At 38.7% G+C, this 15,669-nt stretch overlaps 2 long non-coding RNA genes across 3 annotated transcripts in view; both read right to left on the reverse strand.

Annotated features, from left to right (window-relative positions):
- Positions 1-1,129: 1,129 nt before the first annotated feature.
- LOC142407190 (uncharacterized) lies at positions 1,130-10,247 on the reverse strand. Of its 2 annotated transcripts, XR_012774830.1 has the most exons (4): positions 10,117-10,247; positions 8,459-8,560; positions 3,171-3,377; positions 1,130-1,266 (listed from the first exon to the last, which is right to left on the reverse strand). It is a non-coding gene; the product is annotated as an uncharacterized LOC142407190 (long non-coding RNA). The 2 variants fall into 2 exon arrangements; XR_012774831.1 differs by lacking the exon at positions 8,459-8,560.
- A 3,377-nt stretch (positions 10,248-13,624) lies between these two features.
- LOC142407192 (uncharacterized) overlaps positions 13,625-15,669 on the reverse strand; it is a 46,148-nt gene continuing 44,103 nt past the window's right edge. The window contains exon 3 of the long non-coding RNA XR_012774832.1: positions 13,625-13,747. This is a non-coding gene — a long non-coding RNA (uncharacterized LOC142407192). The remainder of the gene's footprint in view (positions 13,748-15,669) is intronic.

Below are 15,669 nucleotides of genomic sequence, written 5' to 3' on the forward strand. Positions count from 1 at the left end.
GTGTTGGATACGCAGAGCTTAGTTACCAAGCAATTAACTGCCTGGAGGATAACTTTATAGATTAAACAGATAACTGGTTCAAAATAGCTGTGGCAGATGAAGGGTATCCTAGGAGGCTACTCTTCTCGTTGGAGGCTGTGGCTACGTACCCTTTATTTTACATTGCAGTGCTGTTTTGGTAATGATCACAGATAAGGGCTAAGTAACTCAAACTTATTTAGTACGTTTAACCCTTTATTAATTTTTATGTTTGGGCAAAGCTCCTAAAAACATACTCTCATTAAAAATAATAAATATCGCTCTACAAAAAGCAAAGTGTTCATTCTGAACTGCAGAACTGTGCAGCCGTGCATCAGACCTAAGTATACTTATGGCAAAAGTGTTAATTGAAGGGATTACATGTTTAAATTGAGATTATATTCTTAGGTAACATGTCTGTGTCCTACATTATGCTTGGAATTATGTCAAGAATATCACTGATTTTTCCTTATTTATTGTTTAACCATGCTCTGTACTTTAAAATAGTTATGCAATACTTTTTAAGAATAGGACAGTAGGACTTTCAAGGCACTGGTGATGTATTTTTGTCTTACAGAAAGACAAACATACATGTACGTCCGAGATACACAACAGACATCAAGCAATTTAGACAAAAGCAACAGTCTTACAGTCTCTCTAAAACATGTTCTATTCCATGTATTCCTTAAACCGAACAGGTCAGAAATAACACCCTGCAGTTTTGATCTCTGGCACAACAAAAATGGTAGATAGAAATGAAACAATGATGGCAGCTTATAGGGATATCTGAAAAGCTCTCAGTATTAGCATGCAGAAGACCAGCCTATCAATTTTAGTGAACTTGAAAGGATTTTAAGAATGCATGCTTAGGAGGGATGTTTGAGTATGTGCTGAGCCTCTATGATTCTACACATTAAATATTACATATGTCCGTAAATTGCTGCTGCCAAAGGTAAATACTTCCTTCCCATTTCTCTGAATGGCCTCCTTTGAGTTTAGCATGCCTCGGAGCTGGAAGAAAACAGGCTGCTGAAGGGTTTATATGTGAAGCAGAAGAGTATCAGCGGAATATAACAATCCGAGGCAGAGAGAAGGAAGGTGAGTGAAATTCTACTTATGGGAAGCAGCAGGAGATTATAAATAACTCGGGGGAGAGTATGGTTTCAGATGAGGTGAAACTTACTGATGCACTCAGAGAAAGGTTGAACTTGAGAACGGAAAAGTGTGACATCCTCCTTGGATACAGTTCTGGGAAAATCAGCATGAATTAAACAGTTCATGACTGCTGGCTCCTTGCTTCACATCCTCAGTCTCGTTTTCCAAAAATACTGATGCCTTTTGCTTTGATACCTTGCAGGTGCCTGGATTCATAGAAAATCATGCTGCTGCTATTCAGTCTGTAACTTATCAATTTTTCTCATTTTGCCTTTAAACAATGCCCATTTTAGTTTAAGAAAGAAGGCTGGAGTTTTGCTGCTGAAGAGGTGACCAGGGACACAGAGATGAAGGTCCAATTCTCAGCTTCACTACAACTTTGCAATCCTTAATGCTAGGTTTCCTGGCTGTTCAATGAGCTGATGCTACCCTTGAATTCCCTTTGTCTTTCATCCCTACTGGGACTTTCAGCCATTTGAAGAAGGTAATGTTGGTTGGACTTTTGGGCTGGTAGGACCCTAAGATGGCTGTAATATCAAGAATGCTACTTTCTGAAGCTCTAGTGTTAATTTCCTCACTCCAAAGAGGTATCACTTTGTGGTGCTTCATCTTTCAGCTGAAGTGAGTATATTTTACCCATGTTCATCTGTGTCTGTCATCACTTGGAATTCACCTAATGTCCATTGGTCATTTGTTTGGTGAAATACTGGTAGAAACCATGATGACCCCAACAGTATTTCTGGCTCAGCCACTTAAAGACATTGTATAAAAGGTGTTTCACAACATTGTCAAGAGTTTTAATGACACATTCAAAATGTGCAAAATGCAGGTGCAGGTGGAAACTAGAGGTAAACTTTTCATCCGCTAGGCTTAGCTAGTTTATAACAAAATAGACTAGATATTTCAAGTAAGTAAGAAAAAAAATAAGCCTCTAATCCCAGAACAACTGTTTGTAGCCTTTGCAGACTAAGATACATTAACCTGAACTTCCCTAAATACCTAAAGGAGTTTTTCAGCTTGAAAAAAAGTAAAATCTTAAGTAAGATTTTATCTAAATAATTATGGTAGCTGCATCTGCTTCACAAAGTAATATATATTTATGGGAAACTTAATACATAGGGAAATAGTTACAAACTATTATTCCACAGTACTGTAGCTCACCTTATTACAAGCCCTGTCAGAGAGTATGCGTATAAATTCCTCATGGTACTGTGAAAACACAAATATAAGCTAGTCTAACTAAGGCTTTTAAAATTTATCTGGTTTATGTTACCCTTAAAAAAAAAAAAAATCACTCCCATTCCACTAGGCTGTTTAACAACAATAGAAATAAATCGGGGGTTGTCCTGATACTAGCTGAAAAATTATCTCACTGAATGCGTTTTCTTCACAGCTGGGAATCTGCTGGCCACTTCTATTTCTGATAGCACACACTGTTCATAGTCACATAGTATCACTGGAATAACCGCATCAATAATTTACATAAATACTTTTAAAATATATATTCTGTTTTTAATGCAATTGAACTGAAATCAAAGACAGCTAGCACCATATGACTAGAGAGGTGTCCATGAGCCACTGGAAAGCACTTCTTGATTTACAGACAGGGTTTGGAAAGCCAAATGAATTCTGCAGAATGTTTATATAAAAGCATTACTCTCCATAACTTCCTCTAACTGGACTGTCCTTTAATTTGTATCTTTTTCCATCAACTCATTTAGACTGACTCATCGCACCTAAAAATAGTTTAGATTTACTTTATCTTTTTATACTCAGAATAACACCACAAAATGGATCGTGCCTACATGCAGTTATCTGAGAAAACCTACTCTGTTATTTCAGCTCATTCCTTTTGATGTCTGAAAATCACCAAACCACATATTAAGTTGGTATAAATTTACATAACCATAAAAGTCAAGGAAGTTATGTGCAAGAATCTGACCCCAACTTATAAAGTGTAACAAAGATTACACTCTAGGCCATAGAGAATATCTCACCATTAGATACCCTTTTAGAAACAGCATGACTGCAGTGCTGTTAATGGAATCATCCCAGATCTGTGTTGGCGTTACTTCAAGTAAATCCAAATTTCTTGAATTTTAATTTTTTGCATGTGCTGGAGCAATTTTTCCATGTAGCAGGAGCTAGCTTTACACCACTGGAGCTGAAGGAGGAACTCTGTGAATAGCAAGCTGTTATCCTGTCTGGGACAAATCACAAGAAGGAAACAAAACCAACTGTAGTTTATTATTCTGTGCCCTGCAATGTGGTCTTTTTAGAGAGGAAAAACAACAAAGAAGGGATTAGAGGAACTTCAGAGGAAGACGTGGGACTATAGCTGCACACCAGAGAGCTAGTATGAACAGTAAGGCTTACCCCTTGTACACATTTTTAGTGAGCACAAAGCTCAAAAATACTCTGAAACGCTTAATACAAGGGAGAATGGCACGGATATAATTTACCTGTTATTTATCTACTTCAGAAAACAGATTTCTGCTTCAAGCTATAAATCATTAAGACCTCTAACTTTCAAACAGTGCATCACAAATTGGCTTTCCGGTTTATAAAAATCATCCTAATGTGCCTCAGCACTGTTTTCTTTCAAGCAAGTCTACAGAGAGCCAGCTGTCTCAGCTGGTTGTGTTGCTATGTAAGATTTGTGCATAAGTGTCTCTCTGGGAGTTTTGTTTTGGTTCTATCATTTAATATTCATGACAGTCATCATTAACCTGCCAGCTGAGCCGTCTCAGCATCCTGCCTCCCAACAAAGTCGAAAGTTTATTCCTAGCCCACACAGCTCCTGGAAGCCTACATTTCCACATTACAGGCTATTTCGGCTTGGAATTCTTATGTTTAAACTAACAGGATGAATCAAAAAAACCCCCAGGAGAACAGAATCACAGAATCATATAGGTTGGAAAAGACCTTTAAGATCATCGAGTCCAACCATAAACCTAACACTGCCAAGACCACCACTATACCATGTCCATAAGCACCTCATCCAAACGTCCTTTAAATACCTCCAGGGATGGCGACTCAACCACTTCCCTGGGCAGCCTGTTCCAATGCTTGATAACCCTTTCAGTGAAGAAAAATTTCCTAATATCCAGTCTAAACCTCCCCTGGCGCAACTTGAGGCCATTTCCTCTTGTCCTATCACTTGTTACCGGGGAGAAGAGACCGACCCCCACCTCTCTACAACCTCCTTTCAGGTAGCTGTAGAGAGCAGTAAGGTCTCCCCTGAGCCTCCTTTTCTCCAGGCTAAACAACCCCAGTTCCCTCAGCCGCTCCTCATCAGACTTGTGCTCCAGACCCTTCACCAGCTTCGTTGCCCTTCTCTGGACACGCTCCAGCCCCTCAATGTCCCTCTTGTAGTGGGGGGAGCTAGGGAAAACAGCTAGGGAAAAGATAAAGCAAGAACAAGAGGCTGTTCAGTACTCCTAGTTAGCAACGACATGGTTAAGCAATTATATTAATCTGATCATTCCAGCCCGTACACCAAGGCTTTGGGAAAGCTGCCAATTCAAATGTGCCCATTAATAATAAAATGTGATGGGGCAAAAGGGGAGGGGGAAAATCCTTGCTTTTAAGCTGCATGGAGTAAACTGTGCCACCTTAAAATTACTCATAGCCCACTGCATATCTGTCAAAATAATAGATAAGTATTGGGAGTAGTAAGTAATTTCAACATCACTGAAGAAATACATTCATGCTAAAAGCAAATTTTGTAATTACATTATGATTTTAATGTACATATTTTTTTATCAAGAATGTCAGGATAATGAAATGATGATTAACACTCTAGACAATTCAATTACACAACACCCGGAGAAATCCAAGGGATGCTAAGTTTCAGTTTCCCCAGTCAGAACAAAATATACAGTAGGTCCAGTCCTGCCAACGTGGAGCAAACTGGAAAGCTGTCGGAGAATCAAGAAAAGGAAAGAGTGACATGAGGAGGAGGGAGTGATCAGTGGAAGAAGGAGAATAAGAGTAGAGAAGGACCCCCAAAATTAAGCGAGAGAGAGGTAATAGAAATTTTGATGCTGACAGCCACAGCAGAGTAAGAGAAAGCCAAAGCCAGCCTAACTGCGTGGTTGGTTCCTGCCTCATTATTTCAGACTAGAGTAGTGGGGAAAGAAGATACGCACATTTTAAAGGGAGAACTGTTGGGGATTAAGTTTTATTTTATATTGTACCTAGTGATTAGAAGAAATATATGTTGAATTCTATTTGTCCTTCTAAGTTTCTATGATGGTTTTTGTTCAACTGCAGTTGAACAGAGGGAAAGGGGGAGAGGCTTACTTGTTGCCTGAAGGAGAAAAAATGTTTTTCCTTATCATACACTACACCCTGCAACGGAGCATCAGGGATGGGTTTGTCAAAAAACAGCAGTTGAGGGAATTAAGAGCTCACTCTTAAGTCAAGACTATGACATCTCATCATCTTTTCTACGGTGGCATACATTTTCCGGAGGGAACCAGTCTCCCAGGGGTGTTACAAGTAACAATGTACTTCTAGAATTACCTTTCAAAAAATACAGCTTTTGGTAAAAGTTCCTACGTAAAACTTTAGGTAACAGATTTCTAAAACTTGCCAGTGGATAAACAACTTTATGCATGTTTCTTCCCCACTGACAAAGAATTTAGGAGACTTGAGGAATGTGAAATACAAATACCTAACATGACGAACAGCTGTCTGCACATAAAATGAAATTACCAAAACCAGGAACAGTAAAGACAAGTAGGGCAAGGGCCTCTTAGTTTCTATCTAATGGGCACCTCAAATGGGGACGCAGATATCCCGAACCAAAGCACAGTTCACCTGCACTTCCTGGGTGGAACCAGCTCAGTCGTGATGGGGAGAGTACCAGCAGCTTTCACCAGACTGTTCCCATGCCATAAACCAGCACTGCTCAGTCTTGCTTCGGTCTCCTGCTGCCTTCTGTAAAATCAACTCTACTGCATTTAGACTGGCTTAAGGCTCTGGCAGCGAGGAGCCCACCAGGACTCAAAGCCTGTTACGAAACCCTAACAGGAAGACCCACTTTTCTAGCATCTCTTTTCATACTTCACACGTCCTTTCATAAGCAGGGTTCTGTGAGCTGTCTAATAATAAGCCCCCGCAGTACAACACAAATATTAAATGGAAGAAGAGCAAAGCACAATGTAAGTTAATTTGCCAGCAGCTGGGTTTTCCTGCACCTCTGAGGGGAGGAAAGAGTTCTTGGTTTCTCTGAGGATGACCGTTATGAGGCTTATACACATTACCAAGTTTATGCAGAAAATAATGATTTTATATCTTTACTAAAAGCTGCTTATCAAGACTGTTAGGTGCCTTAACACCATTAAAATTAAAATCAAGGAAAAAAGGCAGCAAAAATAAAGGAGAAGCAGCTCCTACTGCATACCATGTAGCAACTCAATACAAGAAAAAAAAAAATCATTTTTCTCAGACTGCTTTCTGGAAGCCACTTTTTGAAAGATTTTATCTTTTCTTCAAAGCCAGCCATAAGTATGGCTTTATGATGATGTGGCATAGCTGTTGCATTTTCAAAAAAAAGTGTGTCCCCATTAGACTGTTTCTGATCTCCTTACAGTCACAAGCTACGCTTAATATTGTTTATTTTCTATAATTTGTTAGATCATGTTTTACCCTCAAGTACATTTCATCTAAGTATTGCTCTACCCACTGTTGATTCAAAACAGCTAAAGGAAGTAGGAACAGGACAGCAAAGTATGCAGTAATAGGTAACAGGCCTAGAGAGAAAGTTTAGAGAAAGTTTCAGTTCAGAGAGTAGCTATTTCTGTATAAGCAGAAATCACCTACGGGCAATTTTCCTTGTTTTTAAGAGCCTATTAACTTTGATATTTATGAAACTATTAAGCTGTTCCTTTGGAAACAACCATAGCAAATGCTTCTTAAGGTAGTTATGAAGCATGGGTATTTTTCTCTAGAAAGCTTCTTTAGAAGTAATGAAAAAAAAAAAAAAAAAGAAATTTAGTTCTTGTAAATATACCGTCAAGGCAGCTAAAAGAGCAATCAAAGTTTGCTTCACATTTCAGTCCACATTTTCCAGGAACTCCCCACTAGGAAACTTTATTAAATTTAATAGTAAATTTAATTTAGAAAGAGTTCTGTTTTCACTGTATTTTTCTTCCCCCAATGTTTTCCTAGATGGATGCTTTCATAACAGTTTCTTTGGTTTGCTTTGTTTCTATGCAACTTGAAGTCATAAACCAATTTTCAACTAGTGTACATCAATAGAAATAAAGAGCTCCAACTGAGCTATGCTGATTGTCACTATTTTAGAACCCGGTCCCCCTCCTTTCCCTGGACCACAATAACCTCCTACATTATCAGCTTTAATGTTTTCTATGGTGCTCAGAAACCTACATATTTTATATTATTTAGATTAAGCACCAAAAGAGGACCTCTCTAATTATGAACGTAATTACAGATCCACTTTTCTTCCATAATTCTTGAATTACACAGACATTTGCTTTTGACTAAAAATACACTGGAACTTCAGAGCTCTGTACTGCACTCATCTGCGTACACTATCATCTCCGTCCCTTCATGTCTCCTTTTGCAGAGTTTTAATAGATCCACACTACAGGAAGTTCTGACAACACTAGGACAAATATTGTTGCAAGATACAGTATAGGGTAATTAATGATGAACTCTGAAGCAATCGCTAAATCTAGCTGAAAGCTATAGAAAGAAACCATACATTATGATGATATGCTTATTCTTGATTTTGCTGGGGGGGGGGAACATGACACGAACCAAACACCCCCCAAAAAAATCAAGGCAAAACTCCTTTTCTAATTGTGTGCTAATTTACGAAATTAAGTAACTCTCCAGGGGTTTCACTGCCAGTCTAAGATAACAACCATTCAATCTGGCTCTTGCACTAAATAACCACTTCTGATTATTGTTTTTATACATAATCAGGATTAGGCAAAGATCATTCCAAATACTAACCTGGAAAAGCTAAAATCCAGAAGGAGTAGAGGCCTTAAAATATTCAGTATAGCAAAATGCAGGTTTGTCTGCCCTAGACTTTAAGAACATGGCAATGAGCACATCCCCTGTTTAAGGCTTAGTTTAGACTGTTAAACAACACTTCTGATATTCTTAAAATTTCACTGTCCAAGATAAGAGAGCACAAAACTTCTTGGATGACCAAATGCCATTTAGGTCCTTTAAAAAGAAGCGAAGCTCAAAAGAATTGATAACAGCACATTTCAAAATACGGTAATAGATTGGTTCATAAACCCACCTTTTACAAAGAAGTGGGAGGCACACTTTCACTGCCTGTTTTCCTTAATGGCTACAGAGAGAACCGACAGGAAACAGAGTGGAATGAAACCGGTTTGTAGTCCTAGAGAGGAAAATGGTTTTGAAATATAACCATGGGCAAACAGAAGATGCAGACAAATAGGTATCACCTCCCAAGCACCAGCCACAAGACAGGCAAATAAAAAAAAAATCTGAGCCATGTGGATGCAAACACAAAGGCGTGTATACAATTTTAGCAAAATGGTGAAAGTGACCTAGTCAGGAATATCACATATGCAGGCAAGCCCCCCCCAAAACAGCGAAACACATTGTAGAATGATCCTGAATTCCCACAAAGAGAGAAAAAGAGGGAGCGAGAGTTTTCTGAGTGCAGCGCTGACTGAAAAGAGAGGCTTGGGTTACTGCCAAAGGGGCTGTTTCCTATTGTCTTTTTTCCTGCTACATTCAAGGAAACAGGACCTCAGTTTAATCCCACTTTGATTACAAAGAATGTACACAAAAATATATCACTTCATATCAACATTTTTGACAGAACTAGAGGAGCTCAAATACTGGCCAACCATTCAAGTAAAAAGTTACGTAACTTCTTTCATGTATACTGAGAGATACAGAAAAAAAATCCAGGAAAATTCTGAAAGATATCAGACTTCTAGCATTCAGAATTTGTATCTAAGTTGGTTTTTAACTTAAAGAATTAAACAAATAGTATGAATATAAGAAAACATACTGTGTCACAATATACAGATGAAACTCTTCCTGAAAATAGTGTGGAGAATTGAAGAATGGAAAAAATGATCTAGTCATCACGTTACCTTGAAACGTAAAGATTTCTGTTACATTCCTCCCTAACCCCAAATTCCTGTGTTATCCTAGCTAAACCACTGAAACCCTAAATTCTCAGCACTCACCTTCACAGGTCCTTCCGAAATCACTGCCTGAGGCTTCACTCTGTTCTTCCCTATATTTCACATCACTGAAAGCTACGTGCTACGAAGCAGTACGAAACTCTTTGATTCTACACAAGTCAGAGACCTTGAAGTTCTTCACCTCAAAAGGATTTCTTAAGCATTTTCCTGCATTCATTTATTTTTGACACCTCAAACAAACAAGAGCCAATAATGCACAGGCAGAAAGATTTCCATTGCTTAAGCAACGCAGCTGAGCAAAACAAAGACCTGGTCCTGTACCCTCGACTCACACAGGTAACCAAAAGTCTCTCCTAATGTTTGCTTTTCCAGAACAGGATTTCATGGGAAGTTCTGAATGTGCGTGTGTCTCAATTCTGTTTCACAATAGAGAAATAAATAGAAGGTGCAGACTCTTCCAGAAAAGGGAAATCGAGTTCTTGTCTAGCTGAAGTTACTACCAACTTAACTGCCCTGAGCCAGAAACCCCTGGCAGGAAAAAAGAAAATTTACCTGGTGCATTTTCACTATCCAGCCTAACATAGTATTTCCTTACATATTGTAACTATTGAGAAAGGCACTACTGATTTTAACTTACTTTCTCAAATAATATTCAGTTATTGGCAGCCGGTTATTTAATATCTGCTGAAGAATGGGGCTGGTAAGAAGTGCTCTTGTAATGGAAGAAAAATGCATTTCTCAACTGTTAATCTTGCTTATATCTTGTACTTACAGTCTATCATGTTGAGAGTTGGACTGGAGTCATATCATTTCAGTCAGCTGGGCAGCACTGGACAGCCAGCTTTCCATACTGACCCATTTATCTTTCCGAGATGCAGGTTTTTCACTCTGAAAGGCCAGGCCTCATTCATGTAAGCAGAACAAGAGAGACATCCAGCGGCTGGACCATTTAAGTGTATTTTTTAACCTAACTAGAGACAAAGTCAACTATGTTCTTACCTAGTCCATGTTCTTGCACGTAAGAAACCATTTATGAGCTAACTACCAGACATACAGAACCAGAGAAAAAATTATTCCAGTGGTTGAAGCACTACTGTCATCTCTGATGTGTATTTTTCCTGCAACCTCCAGACTTCCTCACTGCGTACTCCAAGTCCCTGTAGTTCTCCCTTTTTCTCTTAAGCTTAACTTCATTATTTTGATTCTCAACTCATGTGAATTGGTAAAGGTCTATTAACTTCCATGGAGCTATAATGGTTTGTGTCAACCCAGAATCTCATTCTAATTGTTTGCCATTCAGACTTGTACTTCTCACACCTACTATCTTCTATTCAAATATTTTCTCTAACCTTAACTCTATTTGTACTACTTATTTTTATCTGCATGGTAAATAGACTTCCCAGTCATAACTGATATAAAATTCTAGAGAATCAGTGGTAAATCCTGGTATTAAGTGGTTTGATCTTCATGTAAGAGTGGGGAGAAAAAGATCATGAAATTTACTAATATAAATTAGTAGTATCTACAGTATTTGTTATTAAAAAAATCCATATCTTTACTGTCACATCTAAACTATTTCTTGTATGTAAAAAGACAGCTTATTGGGAAACATAAATCAGCACAAAAGGGCTTATAAACTCAAAAATCTGAAGACAGGATGAATAAATAAAAGGGAAACATAGGAATAAACTTTTTGACAAAGTATTAGCAATATTAATTTAGAAGTAATTTATTTGCAAAAATCAACTTTGTCACTGGTACATGTCAAATAATTCATTTTCTAAAGGGCTTGACCCTTACAAACTTGTAAGATCTGTATGAAAAGTTCTAGTAAGAGAGTAAGGAATGGGTTAATTCTGCCATATTTAGTGAAGAACTGAAGGCAGGCAGTTGCTGACTTCACTTACAACAATGTAGGATGAGGTGCTAGGGATACAGTTAAGGGCTAAGAGCAAATTTCCCAGGTTCTAAAGAGAAAACCGTATGCAGCCAATGGGGTAAAAACAGATAATATGATGTGATGACCCAAAATTAGCAGAATATGCTGCTTATGAAAAAACTGACATACCCCGTATGAGAAGAAATTTGGTTCCCTTCTTACCACATATGTGTATGGAAAATCCATCACACATAAGCCAAACAACATATCAAGCTGCAATAGAGTTATTCCTAATATATAAAAAAATAACCCAGAGGAAGGCTCAAGTCTTGTACTGTGCCCTCTGCTAAAATATTTCACTCTACTGTGCACTTCCTTGCAAGGTTTTTTTAACTGTGCTGCTACAAAAACACTCACCCCAAACAAAAACAAAAAAAAGAAAAAAGAAAAAAGAAAGGAAAAAAAAAAAGAGAGAAAGTAAAGAAAGAAATGTCCACAAGGCACTTCTTACTGCTGCTTAGGAAGAATTGCTTGGTATAGCTTTCATATCAACATTAATTCTGTGCTTGAATTAAATAAAACATTTCTTGACTACCAAATGTCCACAGGGGTTGATTTCAATAGCTAACATCATTAGAATCTACTTTCAGAAAGGCTGTAAATCAATATATTCATAGACTTCTGCATATACCCTACTATGACTGAAAAATGAGAGCAAATAGTTTTCCCTTATGATTTCAGACCATATTTGATGTAACTGGAAAGCCAGACAGGCTCCATTGAAGCCACAGAGCTGTATCAATAGAAATGGAAAGCTGAAATCAGAATCTCAGGTTCTGAAAATCAAGTGCAGCCTCTTTACCAATAACCTTTGGACAAGGATCTAGTTCTTTAAATATTTTATCAAAACACTGCTCCTCTTCTTGTGTTTTTAAAGGAGGTATCTAAGCAAGGCAGAGTAGATGACATTTGGAGGATTATTAGACATGCAGCAGAGCTATTTTTCAGTTTGAAATCTTTTTTAAAAGAGGATGTATCTTGGACTTGCTGTAAGGCAGAGTTGTTCATGTTGTCTAACCTTAGGGATCTATCTTGTGGCACACTCCAGTCAGCAAACCCCCCCTTCCGCCAGGCAACTGAGAATACCTAATGGTGGAGCTTATATTCTCCCTGCTGACTATATACGTGAGGGCTATTTGGTTTCAATATCGTGTCCTGTGTTTGTAAGTGATCAAACAGTAACAGCTGTTGGTGAACATTATCTACAATCCATTTATGCAGGTGGAGGTCCATGGCACTGATCTGCAATGTAAAGCTTCATCTCAAGCCTCGTTAGCAGTAGCAAGGCAGTTCTCAGCAAGCCTCACTCCTTGACCAGTCTGGGGAGGGATGTGGAGTTGAACTAACATTGTTAGTTAACGCCAGGGCCTCGGGTGGTGGTGGACCATACAGGTGGTGAACTATACATGTATTAAAGTCTAAGCAACACTTCAGTGTCTTAAAAACCCCTATGTTGGAAAGCTATTACATACAAAGCAAGCCACTCAAGCAAACAGCAATTCAGTACTGGGCACAGAAGAATGTGGTTTGTCTGACAAATCACAGAACTTACATTACTCCTATTTCCTCCACAGCAAATCCTTCACTGATGCCTTTATAGCAATACTTTGTAACACATTGAGCTACAGCCTATCTAGCATACATCTGCCACCCCTCAAATTAGCTTTAATCAGTGTTAAATTAACTGTCCGGTTGCCTCACTCAAATGACCTAAGCTGAGGATTTGTCCATCTGCCGAGTCCTGAACAGTGGCCTCAGAAAACAGAGAGACAAAACCACTTCAGCTTCAAAGCATTTAAAGGCAAATCCCAGGCTTTTTGCCCACTCACAAAAGAAAGCTGCATCATCCACACAGGCATCGGGACACAACAAATCTAGCACACGTTTTAAGATCCAGTCTATTATATGTCAGAATAACACTGTAGCAATGATTTGGGTCTTGTTAGGTGACAATTTGGTAATGAAACACAAAGTCATTGCATACTCCAACCCTGACACTAGCGCTTCACGTCAAGGTCATGCAGTTCAGCAAGATACTCGGGACACGTCTTCCATGAGGCAGCTTTGTCTACAGGCAGATTTTAGGTCAGCATTAAGTGGTGGGCAAATGGCAACTGAATTCCTGCAATCCCTCCTGACGGCCACAGGACAATTAATGTTCCTGGTTAAACAAACAAAAGTGGACTGCTCTGAGCCGTAATTACTAGTCAGCAGCGGCTCCTTCTGGAATGTATATAGATGAAAACTTTTCCAAGAGTTAACAGCAACCTGAATGCTGATTTTTCTTTTGTATAATGACACCTTTTCATCAGTCTGGACTCATGAAAATCATTAAGTCTTACCTAATTGCTGTACTCTGGAGGTGTAAAGTCCCTCAGATGACTGCTCCGTTGTGGGGAACAAGTGACACTGGCTGGAGGCGATGCTTGGTTTCTTATGAACGTCTTTCTTTCTGTACTTATTCCTGTGAAAGAGTACAGAAAAATGCATGTGAATTTTCTTCTCTTAGAAGAGTTATTAATTATCAAGAGGGTAATTGGTGGAATTTTCACCTCTGTATCATTAGTTAGATGGATATCAGACAGTAACTTGAAATTATTACTACTTCCTAGTTATTGCAAAAGAATTAATATTTTTTTTAAATTTAAAGGTTAAATCAACAACTGATTCACACTAATTAATCAATGGTTTAATCATTTAGGTCTAAACATATTAACAAAACACATTCTAATATACCTATACGAAAAGTAAAGAAAGGAAAATAAACATTTGAAGTCTGTTGGATTTTTTTCCTTAGTCTCCATCTTGCTTTGGAGTCTGTGATACTAGGTAAGAATTCACTGAAAAACAAAGAACTTAAAAACAGTGATCTACATATGGCAAGAGCTCACCCTGATTTTGTGCAAACATATAAAAAATACCACTCCTGAGAAAGGATTCTCTCGAAGAGTTTGGTCCTGTTGTAACAGGCCGCGTATTACTGGTTTTTACACCACATGTTCTTTGCACTGAGGACCTTGTTTCCATCAACAGCCCTCAAACACTGTGATGAAGTAGCTATTACTGTCACTCCACTCGCCATACAGAAAATGGCAGGGAAAAATTATATTCCAAAGTTTCGCCAACACTTTACAGTTGAAACAGAGCAATAACTCAAATCCCTTGACTTGATGTTTTGTACTTCTCCAACAAATATTCTTCCACTTGCGAGTTCAAGGAACAACACAGAAGAATGGCTGAGTCAGCCAACCAAACCTCAAAAAACTAAACCTGAAACTGAATTACGTTAGCAAAGCACCGCTACCACAGTTCACATCAACTTTGTTACAGAAGTTCCTCTGTTAAGAACTTCTTCCTGAATGTTTCTGTTACTATTAGGCAACCTTTTCAAAGCAAGATGGTTCTTCAAGAACAGTATTAACGTGTGAATAACATAGAGAAGGAAGTGCCTGAAAGCACCCTGCTTTTGAGATAAGACTGCAAGCAGAATATTTTACCACTAGAGGACAGTATAATGTAACCTCCTGGACATACTGCATTTGGCAGAGAAGACTCATGGCTTCAACCCTGTTTAGAAATCTGACAGCCTGAAGATAGAGGACTGTGTAGTAAAGTGAGGAGCGAAAAAATGGTTCATTACTGATTTACTGGGACATAGATAGGAAGATCGACATACAGCCACAGCGATGATAACCTCGGGCGTGAGCACACTTGCGAGCGCCAGGCGAGCCGATGGGGTGTCTTTGCTTCTCTGTCGGGCTGGGGGTTAAGGAGAAGCCTTAAAGACTCTTAACACCGCTACGTGGCACAAATCCTAAAGCGCTCTCTCCTTTTTACTGGTCCTCTTACTCAGGCAAAATGGCATCAGCTTTGATGGGAAAGTTGCCCAACTGAGAACTGAGTAAAACCTGGAGAAAGGCTTCAAGCAGTTGACCTGTTAACACACTATGCACAGAACTGAAGGGATCAATGAGTTTTTGCAATAAAATTGATTAAAAAATTAATAAAGAAAATTTCAGGGGAATAATTATTGTTCTTTATTCTTTAATATAATTACCTTCTCATTGTGTCACACGACACAACTCTGATCCCATTTAGGTTTCTGCATCAAGTCACTGACTTCAATGTGCAGGCTCCTCTCGATGTCTGACTCTGAGATAGGCCTCTCCTTAGGGCCCACGTGAAGTCAGCTTCTCAATATCAAAGGGGTTTAGCAGGTATCTACCTACATTGCACAAGGACAGCACTGTGTGCTTTGGCAATAACAGCATCGGAAGAACTTAGGAATAAGTTCTTCCAAGTTTAAGTTCTTCCAAGGACTGGAATAAGAGAAGTGATACAGGTGAGGGTGGTCTCGGGTGTGCAATGAGAGATGCATGCAGACAT

The sequence above is a fragment of the Mycteria americana genome, chromosome 3, assembly GCF_035582795.1.
Source record: "Mycteria americana isolate JAX WOST 10 ecotype Jacksonville Zoo and Gardens chromosome 3, USCA_MyAme_1.0, whole genome shotgun sequence".
In the NCBI taxonomy this organism is placed as follows: domain Eukaryota; kingdom Metazoa; phylum Chordata; class Aves; order Ciconiiformes; family Ciconiidae; genus Mycteria; species Mycteria americana.